This window comes from Rhinolophus hipposideros (genome assembly GCF_964194185.1).
Source record: "Rhinolophus hipposideros genome assembly, chromosome: 15".
Classification (NCBI taxonomy): domain Eukaryota; kingdom Metazoa; phylum Chordata; class Mammalia; order Chiroptera; family Rhinolophidae; genus Rhinolophus; species Rhinolophus hipposideros.
Window position 1 is genome coordinate 24165315 of NC_138061.1, and position 16175 is coordinate 24181489.

General features: G+C 38.7%; 1 protein-coding gene across 9 annotated transcripts in view; it reads left to right on the top strand.

The window, feature by feature from the left end:
- Window positions 1-16175, top strand: part of PKD2L1 (polycystin 2 like 1, transient receptor potential cation channel) — a 144009-nt gene that overhangs the window by 118830 nt on the left and 9004 nt on the right. The gene's annotated exons all lie outside the window — the stretch shown is intronic.

The following is a 16175-nucleotide window of genomic DNA, read 5'->3' on the forward strand; positions in this document are numbered from 1 at the left end:
AATTCTATTAAGAAAATATCTTCCAAGGTTTGTGCTTAGCTCCCTATACAGGGATAGTGTTATTTGAGCAGCATCCACTTCTGACATTAGACCTTTAAATTAAGGCATTTTCCCTCAGAAGAACTCACATCGAAAGATATTCAATAAATGTTTGTTGTTTGTGCTGTTAATAATAATGATGGTGGTTGTGATAAACTGAGGTCTTCTGGCCTCCCATTTTACAGATCAGGAAAGGTTTATATATAACGTATAGCTTGTCCAAGGCCACACAGCAAGTAAGTGGCAGAAGTAGGAATCCAATTCAGTGACTGTTGCCTGGACTCAAATTCTGAGGCTTTCATCTGCTAGAGTTTACTACAGCCAGTCTGCATACAGATGTGTTACACATTAATTTATTAACATCCTTCAACATCTTAGCAAGGATAACTCCTTGTCCTACCCTAGTAGAAGCAGAATCTTGAGAGAAATCTACCAGCTGATTACTCTTCTTTCTTTGTGTTGCTGTATTTAAAAGATGATATAAAAACAATAAAGAACATCTTGAAATATAATTCACCCATAATTCACCACCACAGCACCAAAGATATTTTCATTTTTTCACATTACCAGTCCTTATCTACATATTTACATATTTTACCTAGTTGTATTATATTGTACACTTTCACTTACAATTATATCATAAACATTTCCTCATATTTGTAAGTAGTTTTTATATTTTCATTTTAATGATTACAGTCACACCACAATTAACTAAACCATTTATCTCATGTTATGTTATTTCAGTATTTGCCTATTATAGCTATCTATCCTTGTTGCTTTTTTCCCCACTTTTGTTGAGTTATTTCCTTGGGAATTTCCATGGAGAGAGATTACTAGGCCAAAAGACAGGAATATCTTCTCAGTACTTTCTATGTGTTGTTAATTTGCCTCTGTAAGCTATCCAATTTATTATGCAGCTAGTACTGTAAGATCACACCAATTTTGTCACAACCTTACCAACACTGGATATTCGCATTTATAATATTATTAAATAGGCATGAAGTGGTACAATTTTCCTTAATTTGTCTTAATCACTAGCGAGGATGGACACATTTCTCATGTTTTATGTAATTTTTATATATTTATTTTTTTGTAAATTGCATAAGAAAGATATGTTTTAAGAGGGGCAACAAAGTGGTTGTGTGATGAAGTTTGGAGCATTAGACACTAAGATGGGACCAGTCACCATCTTCGGGGTTCCTGGGGCTGAAAAGAACAGCCAACAAATTTAGATATCACTTGCACAGAAATTTAGCCTGAGATGGGCCCTAGTAAACTATAGTGGTCAACCATTTATAGTGATCACATTTTTTCTCCCTTATGCTTTATTCTAGGAACTGGGTAGACCGAGACACCAGGGCTATTTGGAGTCTCACCTGGCTAAAACAGAGCTATCTTTTTAATGCAGGCAATGTGGGTGAACCATCCATCTTCTCATAATAACTGTATCAGTTGTACAATCCTTTAAGCCTTACAAAGAGCTTTTACACCTGTTATCTCATTTGATGCTGACAGCAATCCTGTAAGGGATAGATATCATTATTTCTGTGCCATAGATTAGGAAGCTGTTATTATTGTCATTATGAATAGTTGAGGAATGATCAGTAAATCATAATGGTCCCTGATGGGTGGAGTTGTTCCTCTTCCTAGGCAGAGAACATGCTGGAGAATGATCCTGCCTCCACCCCTCCCCTGTCACCATCATGATATTTATGAAAGGGCTTCCAGCCCTTTGTCTGCTTGGCAGGATGGCTGTAGCCTTTTGTTGATGGAGGAAACATTGAAGGTCTTTGTGTGAAAACAATGGCTGTTTGTTTTAGGAGACAGTATTGTTATCTCAAAGGTGCACCTGGGACTGGCCCTATAGAGGAGCCGCTCTGAGCCAGGACAGGGCTGAGTTTGGTCATCATGGAGTTGGCGAGGAGGGCAGAGACCCTTGACCTTTGGTGACTTGTGTCTACATGCCAATTAATATCAACTGGATGCTCTTTATCCATCACTGGTTGTAAGGAAATGCCTGCCTCTGTTCACTCTGCTTTCTTTTAGTGATTTTAAGGTTTTGTCTATAGATTGGTGGAATCTTGCATTCACAGGAGAGGTTGAAGTAAGATCAGGAGATCAGGAAGAAGATGTCATTCTTTTTTATTGAGATATAATTGACATAGAAGATTGTATTAACTTTAGGTGTCCCACGTGATTTCATATATGCATATATTGAAAATGATTACAGCGATAAGTTAACATCCCTTAGCATACGTAGTTACAATTTTTTTTCTTTTTATGAGAACTTTTAAGATTTACTCTCTTAGCAACTTTCAAATCTACAAGACAGTGTCGTTACGTATAGTTACCATGCTGTACATCACATCCCCAGGACTTTTTTATACTATAACTGGAAGTGTGTACTGTTTGACCGCCTTCAGTGTTTCACCCACCCACCCTCACCCCCTGTCTCTGGGGGTGCCAGGTCTTGAGATCAGAGAAAGAGTTGTTACCAAGAACTCTGCTTTAATCAAGTACGGAAGAGCAAACTGAGCTCACTGATGAAATCTAGATCGTCTAGAGTTTTGTAGATGAGATCAGGCTAAGGCACTGCCAGTGTATGTGGCCAGAGAAAGAACACATATTCATAAGGCATGAATCTGAGTACTGACTCTGCCTCTTGCCACCTGAATGACCCTGAGCAAATCAAATAACCTCTGAACTTCATGATTCATGGGAAACTGCTCGTGGGTAAGGTGAAATAATTAGGCCATATCTGACAGGCGACTGGGAGACTTTGCATGGGAAAGCTCTTGGAACATGATGAAATGTGCTAGACAGGTAAGAGAATATAATAATATTGATAATAATCTCTTTATGCTATTGGTGGTGGCAGTAGGAAGCCTAGAGTTTTAAGTTCAGGCAGATCCTCAGGACTGGGTGGAGTTTTCCAGTCACGGAAATAAGGCATAGGGCAATGGTTCTCAAAGGTGAGCTCTAAGGGTCCCTGGAGCTTCCTGAGACCCTTTCAGGGAGTTTCTGAGGTCTGCCCTTACCCAACTACATACTGTGACAGGTCATATTTTCTTCATATACTTCAACCAAAATAACACATTGCAACAGATTCAATGCTGAAGCAGATATGAAAACCCAGCTGTCTTCTATTAAGCCAGACATTAAAGAGACTTGCAAAAATGTGAAACAATGCCACTTTTCTCACTAAATTGTTTTTCTTTGTTTTAGAAAATATAGTCGATTTTTTGTTGAAATGTTATTTATGTTTACATGTATTAGATTTGTTATCATTAGTATTGTTAAATCAATGAACTAATAAATACCGTTTCCCTGAAAATAAGACCTAGATGGACAACCAGCTCTAATGCATCTTTTGGAGCAAAAATTAATATAAGACCCGGTCTTATATTACACTATAGTATATAAGACCTTTATTTTACTTATAGTAAAATAAGACCAGGTCTTATATTATATTACAGTATATAAGACCGGGTCTTATAGTAAAATAAGACGAGGTTTTATATTAAGTTTTGCTCCAAAAGACGCATTAGAGCTGATTGTCTGGCTAGGTCTTATTTTCGGAGAAACATGGTATTTAAGTTTTTCCCCAGTTTTAAGTTCTATAAGGTAATTATTGATAGATACAGCACAAATAAACAAAAGCTTTTTGGAGTCCTCAATAATTTTTAAGAGTTACAAAGGGGTCCTGAGAACAAAATGTTTGAGAACCACTGGCTTCAAGAATGAGTCTGAGCTGGCCAAATTAGATTATTTTGCAGCATGGAGGAAAAGGATAGATGAGACAATAAGAGCTTATTAGCAAAAGATTCAAACTAAGGAGAAGATTCTGTGGATTCACACAGTCATTCATTCAAATATTGATGAAGTCCTACTATGTGTCGGGCCCTAGGCCAAATGTTTAAGGCTTTGAAGTACAGGAGACACATCCTCTGTCTTCAAGTTGCAAAGGAGGCCGACATGTAAACCAACAGTGACGAATGCTGTGGTAGAATGGTGCCCTGGAACCAAGGCAAAATATGGGGGACAAAATGGTCAGGGAGACCAGGGAGCTCTTGCAGATCCCAGAGGCAGATGACCATTCAGTATAAAGAAGCCCAAAGTCATTGCCAGGGAGGCCTAAAGTCATTGCCATTAGCTTGCTTATTTATTTTACGTTATTGGCTCTTAGCCTGGAGAAGGCAGAGGTTGGAGGGGTTAGCATTCCTCAGGGCTTTGCCATAGTCAGAGTCTCAAAGGTCAAGTATGAGAGAAAAATGTAAAACAGTATTTCTCCTCATTCTATTGTAAAAGAATTCTACCCCATTCCCCCCAAACCCTGGGAATATTTTTATTAAAATTTTAACTACTACACGGTCCTTGTTAAAAAAACAAAAGCCAAATAATCTGGAGTATGATAAAGGTCACTGTTATTAACCACTGTTAATACTATGGTGTATATCATTTCAGCCCTTTTCTAGGCACATATAAATACATATGAATTTTAGAGAAGAGGCTTTGGTTGGTTTACACTAGAAGGCTGTGTATGTCACATGAATGCTGTCTATGAGGTGAAATGTTTGCTGATGGTGACAAAACCAGTGTGGGAGGCTCTCCTAAGCTGTTAATGGCCAATGCATAATGTCAGTGTGGGAGGGTGTCTTGATGCACTTTGTGGGAAATAACTCATACTTCAAAATAGCTGCAAGGAACTGCCAGCAAAGGCCAGGATCAAGAACAATGTGTCTTGCTGGCTCTTTCTGTGTCCCGGTCTGCCTCTCCTCACTAATCCACTTTACTTCTCACCTACATCTGCCCACCACTTTGGACTCCTTTTCTTTCCTCTCTGGTCCACTGTCCATAACCTTTCCCTGTCCTCCTGTCCCTGACATAGCCTATGGCTTCTTGAGACTTTTTACAGGGGTCTCTCTGCTGGGAATTCCAAGGAAACATTTTCTACTTTGGGTTCTTGAACCCCAGGGAAAATTTGATAATGTGTTTCAAGGAGTTCATGCCCTTCAAAGTGGCAAAGACATTGTTTCTATTTAAATTATTTAAAAATCAATCAATATATTAATTACTTAAACTTTCTTTTCTTTACATAGAACCTGAGAGCGTCCTGTTGTGTACTGAGTGAGCATGCCCTATAGTAAAGAAGGTGACACATTTATCTGCAGTGACCAAAGCTCTCTTCCTGGCTTGTCTTCATCTTGCAGTATCTCATGAGCCAATCATGGATGAGGCTACTCTTAACAGACCCTGTAACTCCAGAGAGTATCCGTTTTTGGCATTGGATGAACATATGGCTTGGTCATGGTATTCATTATTCTATAATCTTCACATAATCTTTGATGCATGTGCCTTGAGTTACAAAATTACAGGTAAAGTCCAGGGCTTCTATATAGCGAAATCACTCATTGCCAACTCTACTCTTTAGTCACCATTTTCTGATCATTTGTTAAGACACTGCATGAAATGGTGGAATCATAATTGGATATACATGTGTGTGTGTATATATATATATATATATATTTATATATTTATTTTTATATATTTATATATTTATTTTTATATATTTATATATTTATTTTTATATATTCCCAATTATATATATATATATATATATATATATATATAGTTTTAGGTCTGTCTTGCCTGGTTTCCCATCTTTCCTGGGTCCACATTTTCAAGGACTCTAGCCATGGTGCTCTTTAACATCAAGGGCTCCTCTTCTAATACTTCTTCAGTTGCTAGTATTAAAAATCTCTTTGGTGCAGCTTGATATAGGCAGCAAAAATCTTTAAACCTCGGGTCTATGCCCACTCTCCATGGCCTTCGTTTTTCCAAGATGATCAGTCTCTGGTACATCTCAGGCAAAATCGTTCAAGGAAACAAATAAGAGCACACAGTCTTCTTCTGTAACTTTCTATGACAATAGTGTAGAACCATCTCTGTCTGACTCATCAGCCAGAAAAACTCCCATACTAAAGCAGGTCTTTTATGTTATATTCCAGTTAGCGTCTTCAGCTTTCTTGAAACAGTGTGCCCTTTTTCTTAGAGACCACAGCTATATATGTCTTATGTATCTCTTAGGACATTGGCTTAAGTTCATGCTATGCCTTGAGGTTTCTGAGGTTTCTGGACAACAAAAGAACTATGTTGTTTGGGGGCAGTATTTTTTTTTCTAGGTTAGCTTTGAAGAAGACTCTCCATCTTCCTCAGGACTTTTGACCTACTGGTTTGAATGCTGTCTTAATAAACTCGACAAGCAGTTCTGAAACTGTAATAATTTATACACCATCAGCGAAGTTTATAGTAAATTTACAGGCATCAATAGCTTTGCTCTCCCTTGCATCTGCACTAGAAATTGAATGTAACAGAGGAGTTCCAGCAGCTAATCACAAGTGTGTCCTTATGGCCTGTTTGCTAGTCCCATCGCTAATCGTACAGTTACCTGATTTCAGTATTTCATCACCTGAGATAATCTTGTTACATTTGATTCAGCATGGATAAATGTTTATAGGTCTTTTTATTGCTCCTCTCCTAAGATTGCAGAGCTACCAGAAAATTTAGGGAGATCACTGATCAAGTCTTAGGTTCATTTTCTATTTCTCAGAAGGATCACCTTCAGCCTGATTGAATTCCCTTCAGAAACAATTCAAAACTCTTTGGCCTTGAATCTAATTTCCTAAGAAGAAACTGGCCACATATAGTCATAGGTTCTCTAGAACTTTATAATCTTCTGAACCTAAGTCCTAAATGGCTTGAGAATGTTCATAGACTTAGTTATCAAGGCAGCTGTGAGCGATATAGTTCTCTCGGCTGTATTCTCTGTAGATACACTGATGTGAAATGCACTGGTTTTTCTATAATCCTCCAGGGAATACACTGAGGATTTAACCCTTTCCTCCTTTCCAGGTCCCAACTTTCTTCTGCTTACTGTCCATCTTAAGAAACATGAGGTATTTGGAATCCAAATTTAAATGACCCAATAACAGTAATCAGAATGTATGGATGGGATAGAGAACAAAAAAAGAGATTGGAAGGAGGGATTGCCCACCAGGAAGAACAACAACAAAATAATTATTTAATAGGGACTTCCTACTAAGAAAAGGAAAAAGAGTTCTGTGTGCCCAGTAAATGTTTTAACCAAGAGATCTGCAATTAGGTTGTACTTTTCTTAAGACAGGAATTTTGTGCTATCGGTTTGTTGGTTTTAAATCTTTTATCACCCTCTATGCCTATTTTAATTTTCTTAGAAAAGTTCCTTTTACAGAGTATCCATCTGACATGGATGTATTCATATGAAATGCTGCAGTTGGGATATTGATTTAGCTGCAATAACAGTGGCTTAAATAAGATAGAATTTTATTTCTCTCTTGCATAACAATTCAAGGTATAAGAAGACCTAGTCTAATATAGGTCTCCACAAACAGGCTCCTTCTATCTTATTGCTTAACGTATGGCTTCTTCTTTTTATTTATTTATATATTTTTAGATTTTTTATATATTTATATATTTTATTTATTTATTTATAAAAGTATTTTTTTCAATTACAGTTGACATTCAATATTATTTTATATTAGTTTCAGGTGTACAGCATAGTTGTTAGACATTTTTATATAATGTGATCCCCTCTATTAGTCTAGTACCAACCTGGCACTATACATGGTTGTTGCAATATTACTGACTATATTCTCTATGCTGTACTTTACGTTTCTGAGACTTTTTTTTTTTCTGAGACTATTTTTTAACTACCAATTTGTATTTCTTAATCCTTTCACCTTTTTCACCCATCTCCCTAACCTCCCTCCCCTCTGCAACCATTAGTTTGTTCTCTGTATCTATATATCTGTTTCTGTTTTGTTTCTACCTCAACATATGGCTTCTATCTCATGATCCAGTTCCTGCTCTTATGTCTGTACTCCAGCTAGCAGGAAGTAAGAAAGTAGAAAGGGAAAGCATGTTCCTTCCTTTTAAGGACATGAGCCAAAAGTTGAAAGTGGAAGCATATCACTCCATTTGTATTCCATTGGCCAGAATTTACTCAAGTAGTCACCATACCTAGCTGCAAAGGAGGCTGGGTAATGTGGTTTTAGTTGGGTAGACATGTGCCCATAGGTAATTACATTATTGTCATGCAGGGATTCATGCGGGGTCTCTAGTCCCACTCCCACATAAGAATGCAGGACATGGTGAGGTCAAAAAGGAATACCCACGGAGCCATAGATAAGGGAGTCATACCACTATATTCTCGCTGGTGGCTGGATTGGAGACACAGAAAGCAGGAGCCACACAATCTGCAACCTGCCTTCCACTTCTCTCTGGCATCCAACATCACTTGCTAGCTGCAATCCACCTTGCTAACTGCAATCCACGCTTGCTAGCTCAGCCACCATCTTCTTGCTAGCCCCCATTTTCTGCTAGCGTGGCCATAGCAGTTATATTAGTGGCCAATGGCTCACTGGTTACAGCTGACGGCCAACTAGCCACAGCTGATGGCCATCCAATCAGTTGATGGCCATTTACTACCTGTGAGCCAGCACCTTTCCACGTGATGCTGAGAACCTGGAAAGTGCACTCCTGGCTCTGTCCCCACTATTATTGTGTAAAAAGAGGAAGAAAGGTATTGGGGAATAACTAGTAGTCTATGCCAGATAGGGGGATAAGAAATCTTGTCCATAGTTTGGAATGGAAGCAGCAACAATTAATGGAACCCAGAGAAATCAAGGCACTTATAACCTCTGTCACACAAAATCATCAGGGAAATTGATGAGACCTGATTCTTTTCCACCAGGAGTCGGTATTACAGTGTTTAGCTAAGCTATTGTGGAACTATTGTCGGAGGCTGCTGGGGAGTCATAAGAAGGGATAGTTTCAGGGCATTGTATTTTATTTCACTAGAAAGTATAATCACCTTCTAGAGATATCCATAAAACGTCCCTTCTTCCCCAGATTATTTATATGACAAAAGCCAAACTGGATCATGTGCTAAGAAATAGGTAAAGATATTTCAGAGAGCTTCTCAGCAAGGCAGCTGGTAAGAGAAGCTCAGGAAGAGGCCAGCAGAGGAGCTACAGGGCAAATTTATAGAATTGGTAAAGCACAGGAAACTTCCAACTCCTCAACAGTCGGAGGACTGGTGGAACAGTGGAAGTTCTATCCACATAATGACTGTCAGGATGGGGACTGGGGGTTGAAGGGACCCCCAGGTTTCCAGAGAAGCATCCTCAGTGCTTTTCCTCAGAGCTGTCCAGCTTAGGAGGGAGCAATTGACTTTTGAGTGGCAAAAAGTTGAAGACACAGAGTTTCCAACAGAGGAATAGTGCAGACACATAAAGGAATTATACACTTGCTGGCAGAAGCACCCCAGCTCTTTAAGGTTCTTTGTCAATTAGTTGAGAGAAGGGATCTCATTCCTGTCCAAGGAGAGTACTGTTAGAAAAGAATAGCTGTGTTTATTAAATAATAATTAAGGCTAGGGAAGGGGCTCAAGTGGCATATGATGGCCTATAAGGCAATCACCTGGGAAAGGAGATGCATAAAGCAACTGCTGACTTCTTATTGCTTTGAGCTGGGAAGGTCTTCCAGAAGTTCAAAAGAGAGGACAAGAATATTCAATCTCTACTGTAAACATTGGAATGGATAGAATCAAGTTATTATCCAAGCTCATTATGATGATGACTAATAATAATTATTACAGTCATACTTCTTTAATAACAATATGTGTATGCCCCACCTATGTCTAAAAGGGATCTGAGCCAATTTACATTTTAAAGCACAGCTACAACAAAATGTAGCCCATTAGAACTACAATCAAAAGACTTAGGAAGTGAAGTGGGAAAAGATAGGGGAGGATGGTAACTTATGCCAGAAAACTTAAGATAAACAAAAGTATTGCAAATGGTAACAAAGCCTGAGGTTCCTGGCAGTCAAAGCAAAGAATAAAACACGGATTGCGTAGTTCTTATTGAGTAAGAAAAAGCATACCAGGGTGACAAAAAAAAAAAAAAAAAGAAAGAAAGAAAAGAAAAAGCATACCCGTTAGTAAGGAGATGCTAACTTTGGGAAAAATTAGCTCTGTTGGATTTTATATAAGAGACATGGAAAATCATAATGATAAAAGCTGTGTTAAAAATTAAAACTACTTTTCTTTTGATTATTTCTTATATCTGACTCCCTTAAAATCCATATTAAATACTCATTTTATAAGGGCAATTTTTAGGAGTCAGGATATGTGTGTGTGTATGTATGTATGTATGTATGTGCACATGTGCACACATACACATGCAAATGTTTATAAACATATACATATACACATATATATATATAATAGCTGCAATATGTATATGTGTGTGTGTGTGTGTGTGTGTGCTTATATACATTTTCATTATATTCTAGAGACCTGCTTTACCCACAAATAAAGCTTGGCGGGCCTTTAGGAATTAATGGTAGGTATGTTCCTATAACATCATCATCAGTTGGCTTGGTCAGCAAGCCCCCTTTAATATAGGGTAATAATGTATTTTAATTAATGTGAACTTGGTACAGATAAAGTCACCCACTGCCCTCTAGAGATTCAGACAGGAGCAGAAGCTTTTCTAGCTCCCTTTTCCTCAGAAATAATGCAATATTTTTGAAAATGTCATAGTGTCCATATAACTAAGGGCCACGTTACAATGAAGTAAAACCCAGTGAAAACAGGCTTACACTATAATGGGATTTATTGTCTAGGTAATGAGAGTCAAAGTAGGTTAGGGTTCTGGGTGGATCAATCCACTGGCTTCATGATATCGTCAAAGACCCGTCTGTTTCTGTCGCCAGTTCTGCCAGCTGCACAATCACTTTCATCCTAGGGCTAATTCCCTTGGGCTTTCTCATTCATATCTAGTATGAGATAAAAGGTCCTAAAAGTTCCAGAAATCTCTCTTCGTGACTCCTTGGTTTGAAGTGGGTTACATGCTCATCCCTCAACCTGTAATAGTGCCAAGGGAGGGGCATGTGTGGGTAAGCTTAGGATTAAACTTCCTGTCAAGTCCTTGAGCCAGGGTTGGATTCAGCTTCTAGCAACTTATATGTGAGATGATCCATACAGGTGTGACACCTGAAATAAAGTCATGGTATTAACCAAGAGAGGATCTTAGGGAGGCAGTCACAAAGTCCAGTACGGTATCCAGCACCTGGAAATTTCAGCCTGTAACTTGGAAACAAATAGGTAGAAAGATTTTTTTGTTAATGATTTGATTGTTTTATATGTATTATTATTAGATGTGGAGTTAATTGAACTCCACGGAAATGAAGAGAAATAAAATCTACCTATTATACTCCTCATTATTTAAAAAGTTAATTTTTCTTTCAAGTTTTTACATTCTTGGCATTTAAAAAAGTATTTCATTGTAATGATAGGGTGGAAACACTTTTGCACTTTTTTTTCAATTAAAGTTTATTGGGGTGACAATTGTTAGTAAAGTTACATAGATTTCAGGTGTGCACACAATGTGATTTATAGATGATGTGATACAGAACTGTGCACTTTTGCACTTTTTTATTACCATTTCAGTCGCTGTATCAGTCCATTAAGTCTCAATGATATCATAATTTACTTAATCATTTAGATTATTTGCAATTCTTTGATATTATAAATAACCCAGGTCACATTTTTGTGCATGTGATTCTTTTTCCATCGTTGGGACTCATCTATGTCAGAATATGAGTCTCGAAACAGATTTTTGTACAATTATCCGTTTAAACCAGAATGAAGAAATTTGAAGCTTCTTTTAAGGTGGTGATTTTTGAGGCTACCAAGTACTTTTGCAATTCACCTCCTGACTCAGATAGTAAACTCTTCAAATAGAGTTTTCTCATAAGGACGTCTTATAAACTTGCATAATCCTAACTATTTGGATTGATTTTGGAAGGAGAGTGAGAGACCCTAAACAGAAGGATTCTGAGTGTTCGTGAGATATATTAATTTAGTGTAGAGCGGTGGCCAAATTCATGCTCTTTGGAGTAAGGCAGACTTGAGCTTGAAGCCAAGTTCTACTTGCTGGCCATCTGATCTTTGGACAAGTTATTTAATAACATTTTGGATCTCATAAAATGCAAATGGTAGTTCCTATTTTATGAGACTTTTTTCAGGATAATGGGAGACAAAGTAGGCAAAGCCCAGTGAATAATGTGTCAATTAATGGTGGTTATTGTTATTATTCAGCAACTGTGAATTTGATCTCAGGCCAAGGTCAAAAGGCATGATGTAGTATGTCTAAAAGAACTTAATTTCTGTCCAAGAGAAAAGAAAAATCAGAAACTCTGTGTTGGAAGAAACCAATCAACCTTGTCTATAAATCCCCTTCATAGCATTCTCATGCAGTTATTGTCCAGTGTCTGAAAATTTCCTGGAATGAGGCCCTCACTACATAAAAAGGTAGTATGTAATGTACTGATACACTGACATTTGATATACTGACTCAAATTCTGACTCCTAGCTCCCACCCATTCTATGGTCCAGTGTCATTTTTTTGCAAAACATAGAACTTCCACTCCTTCACTGGATCTTCAAGGAAGGAGCCAGAACGCCACCCACTGCCAATTGCAGGACCCCCTCCATGTGACCTTTAGTCCTTTGCTGACATTCTCAGAGGTGAAATGGATATTTGTGAAGTGCTCCATTTCATAATTGAGAGCACTAGTAGTTAGGAAGTCCTGCATTTTGGGGACTTTTCCTCCTGTAACTGCTACCCTTTAGATATAGTTCTGTCCTTGGAAACAACAAAGTTAATTTACCATGGAGGCAGACAGATTTGCTTTTGAATCCTGGCTCCATTAGTTATTTACCTTGGACAAGTTGCTTTAGTTCCTTGAGACTGGAAAAATGGGGATAAAAGAACATCTAATACATAGGGTTGTTGTAAGATTAAGTGAAGTAGGCATATAGAACACTTAGCATAGGGCATATAATAGGTGTTCTGAGTCACTGGGCATTTGACCCGGTGAAACCATTTTTCTCAGAATACATAGTCTTTACTGTCTTGGATACTACCGTGTTTCCCCGAAAAGAAGACCGGGTCTTACATTAAGTTTTGCTCCAAAAGACGCATTAGAGCTTATGTTTTGGGGATGTCATCCTGAAAAATAATGCCAGGGCTTATTTTCTGATTAGGTCTTATTTTCAAGGAAACACGGTAATCAGAGATGTTATGCCTCCATAAAGGGTTGGCAGCCAATTCAGAGGAATGTTCATTCTGAGCAGTAACTTAGAATTGGAGAATTAGAGAAGAGAAAAAGATGCAGCAATGAGTACCACCTAGTGGCCATGCAGAAGATGTAAGCATTTAATCAGCCCATCTCATGAAGAGAGGTTCAGCTCACTGATTGTGGGGACAGAGCCAGGAGAGCAGTTTCCAGGCTCTCAGTCTCACATAGAAAGGTGCTGGCTCAGGTAGTAAATGGCCATCAACTGTGATTGGATGGCCATCAGCTGTGGCTAGTTGGCCGTCAGCTGTAACCAGTGAGCCATTGGCCACTAATATAACTGCCGTGGCTACGCTGACAGAAAATGGGGGCTAGCAAGAAGATGGTGGCTGAACCTGCAAGCGGAGCAGTGAGGGTTGAGAACAGTGTGGCTCCTGCTTCCTGTGTCTCCAATCCAGCCTCCAGTGGGACTATAGTGATATGACTCCACCATCTATGGCTCCGTGGGTGTTCCTTTTTGGCCTCACCATGTCCTGCGTTTTTATGTGGGGAGTGGGAGCTGAGACCCCGCCTGCCACGCTACACGACACATGGTGTAGCGAGCAGGGTCCCCCGCACGACACTGACCATTAGTTCTGTGTGATGGGCTCTTAGCAGACAGATGTTTGATTTCCAGCCCATTTTTCAGATGCAGAAAAGTTGAGTCTGAGTACTCCAAATATTAAGGTCAGATAATCACAGATTTGAGTTAGAGAAAAGTAAAGTCGTTTCTTGGACTTAATAGAGTGGAATGAGGGAATGTGAAATAATAATGCTTCCTTCCTTGTTAATTTTCCCCCTGGAAAAGTATGATGTTACTTGTGTGTAATCTGGGACCATATTAGCCCCTCTTCCCTCCATGAGTATGGATGAGCTCCAGTCCACCCAAGCCATTTCTTTTCCAGATGGGGTGGTGGGAGAAAATATGGCCCAAGATTTGAAAAGGAACATTCTTAAAGGGAGTTGATCATAAGAGGCTGAGAAACCCTACTTAAACTTTTTTGATGTAAATACAGACTTACAGAAAAGTTGCAAGAGTAATACAAAGAATTCTTATAAACATTCATCCAGATTTCCCAAATATAAACATTTTACCATACTTGCTTTTCCTTCATTATTCTCCCTCTCTCTCACCCTCTCTCTCCCTCTCTTTCTCTCTAACTTTCCCTCTTTCTCTCTTTCTTTCTACACACACAGACACACAGACACAGACACAGACACACACACACACACACACACACACACACACACACTGTTTGAGAGTAAATTGCAGACATAATGCCCTATTACTCCTAAATACTTTAATGTGTATTTTCTAAAAACAAGGACATTCTCTTATCAAAGTCAGAAAATCATCATTGTTCCAGTACTTTATCTAATGAACAGAGCTTATTATAATTTCACTCATTATTCCACTAATAGCTTTTATAGTAAAAGAAAAATATTATGGTCCAGGATATAATCCCAATTAAATGTACATATTGCATTTAGTTTTCATGTTTCTTTAATCTCTCTCTCTCTCTCTCTCTGTTTTTATAAACTCACTGGAGTCCCAATTTTCTGTGTGTTTTTTTTAAAGATTTTATTGGGGAAGGGGAACAGGACTTTATTGGGGAACAGTGTGTACTTCCAGGCCTTTATTCCAAGTCAAGTTTTGTCCTTTCAATCTTAGTTGAGGAGGACGCAGCTCAGCTCCAGGTCCAATTGCCATTTCTAGTTGCAGGGGGCGCTGCCCACCATCCCTAGCAGGACTCAAGGAGTTGAACTGGCAACCTTGTGGTTGAGAGCCCCCTGGCCCATGTGGGAATCGAACTGGCAGCCTTTGGAGTTAGGAGCATGGAGCTCTAACCGCCTGAGCCCCCTGGCTGGCCCTCTTTTAATCTCTTTTAATCTAGAACAATTCTTTAGTCTTTCTTGTCTTTAATGATTTAGATAAAATGTTGAGTAACAAAATAAATCATAATATTAACAAATTATAAACTATAAGAAAAAACAAGAATCCATGCGTTTATACTGACATACACAAGTGAATAAATAAATGAGAAAGAAGCGAAAGCTTTTCCTGAAGAGAGTGCCAACTAATAAATGCAGAAAGGATGATAGAATGAGAAAATCACAACTTGGCAACCATAATAGTAATAATCAGGCAAAAGTCATCAATAGATGCTAAAACTAGTAGCAGGATATTTGCATAGTCTCAAAGTATTTCCCCACAAAATATGTATTAATTACAAAGAGGAAAATAATAAGTTTACATTGAAGAAAGCTGGAAGACACCACCTTAACAGGGATCAAAGGTAACATTAGATAATATATGCCTTTGGTATTCCTTGCCAAAATGCATAACCTGAATTTAAGCATGAGGAAACGTCAGATAAATCTATGTTGAAGGACAATCTGTAAAGTAAATGGCTCATACTCTTCAAATCCTGCCTTTTAACCAGAAAACGCTGACAGTTCTGCTTTAGACTGGGTGTTAGGGTAGTTGAGGGAGACCCAGTTCTTCAGGGCAAGGGCCAAGTCTTTTTGTTGTGGGGGTGTTTCTCTCAGGAGACCACTGTTCCCGTCAGGATGTACCGGGGCCAGAGTTACCATGCCTACCTCCTCCTCCCACAGCTGCAGAGTTAGTGACTCTGGGGTCCACGAGACCACATCTCCATTGTAAGGTGTTTGGCCAAGGCCTTAGAGTCCTCTAGAATTTGGAGGCACTTTCCCAGGGGCATAAATATAAGACAAATACAAGGAAGCACTACCTGATGCAGAAGGTGGAAATTTCTTGACTCTGGAGAGTGAGAAGTCGGAAGTTAAGCTGGTTCAGGAAAGTGAATTTTCAGAATGACAATGTCAAGACACAATTACTGAGTGGTATTCAGTCCTTCTAAGGTGAGTGTGGCAGGGAAGAGGTGGGGTGA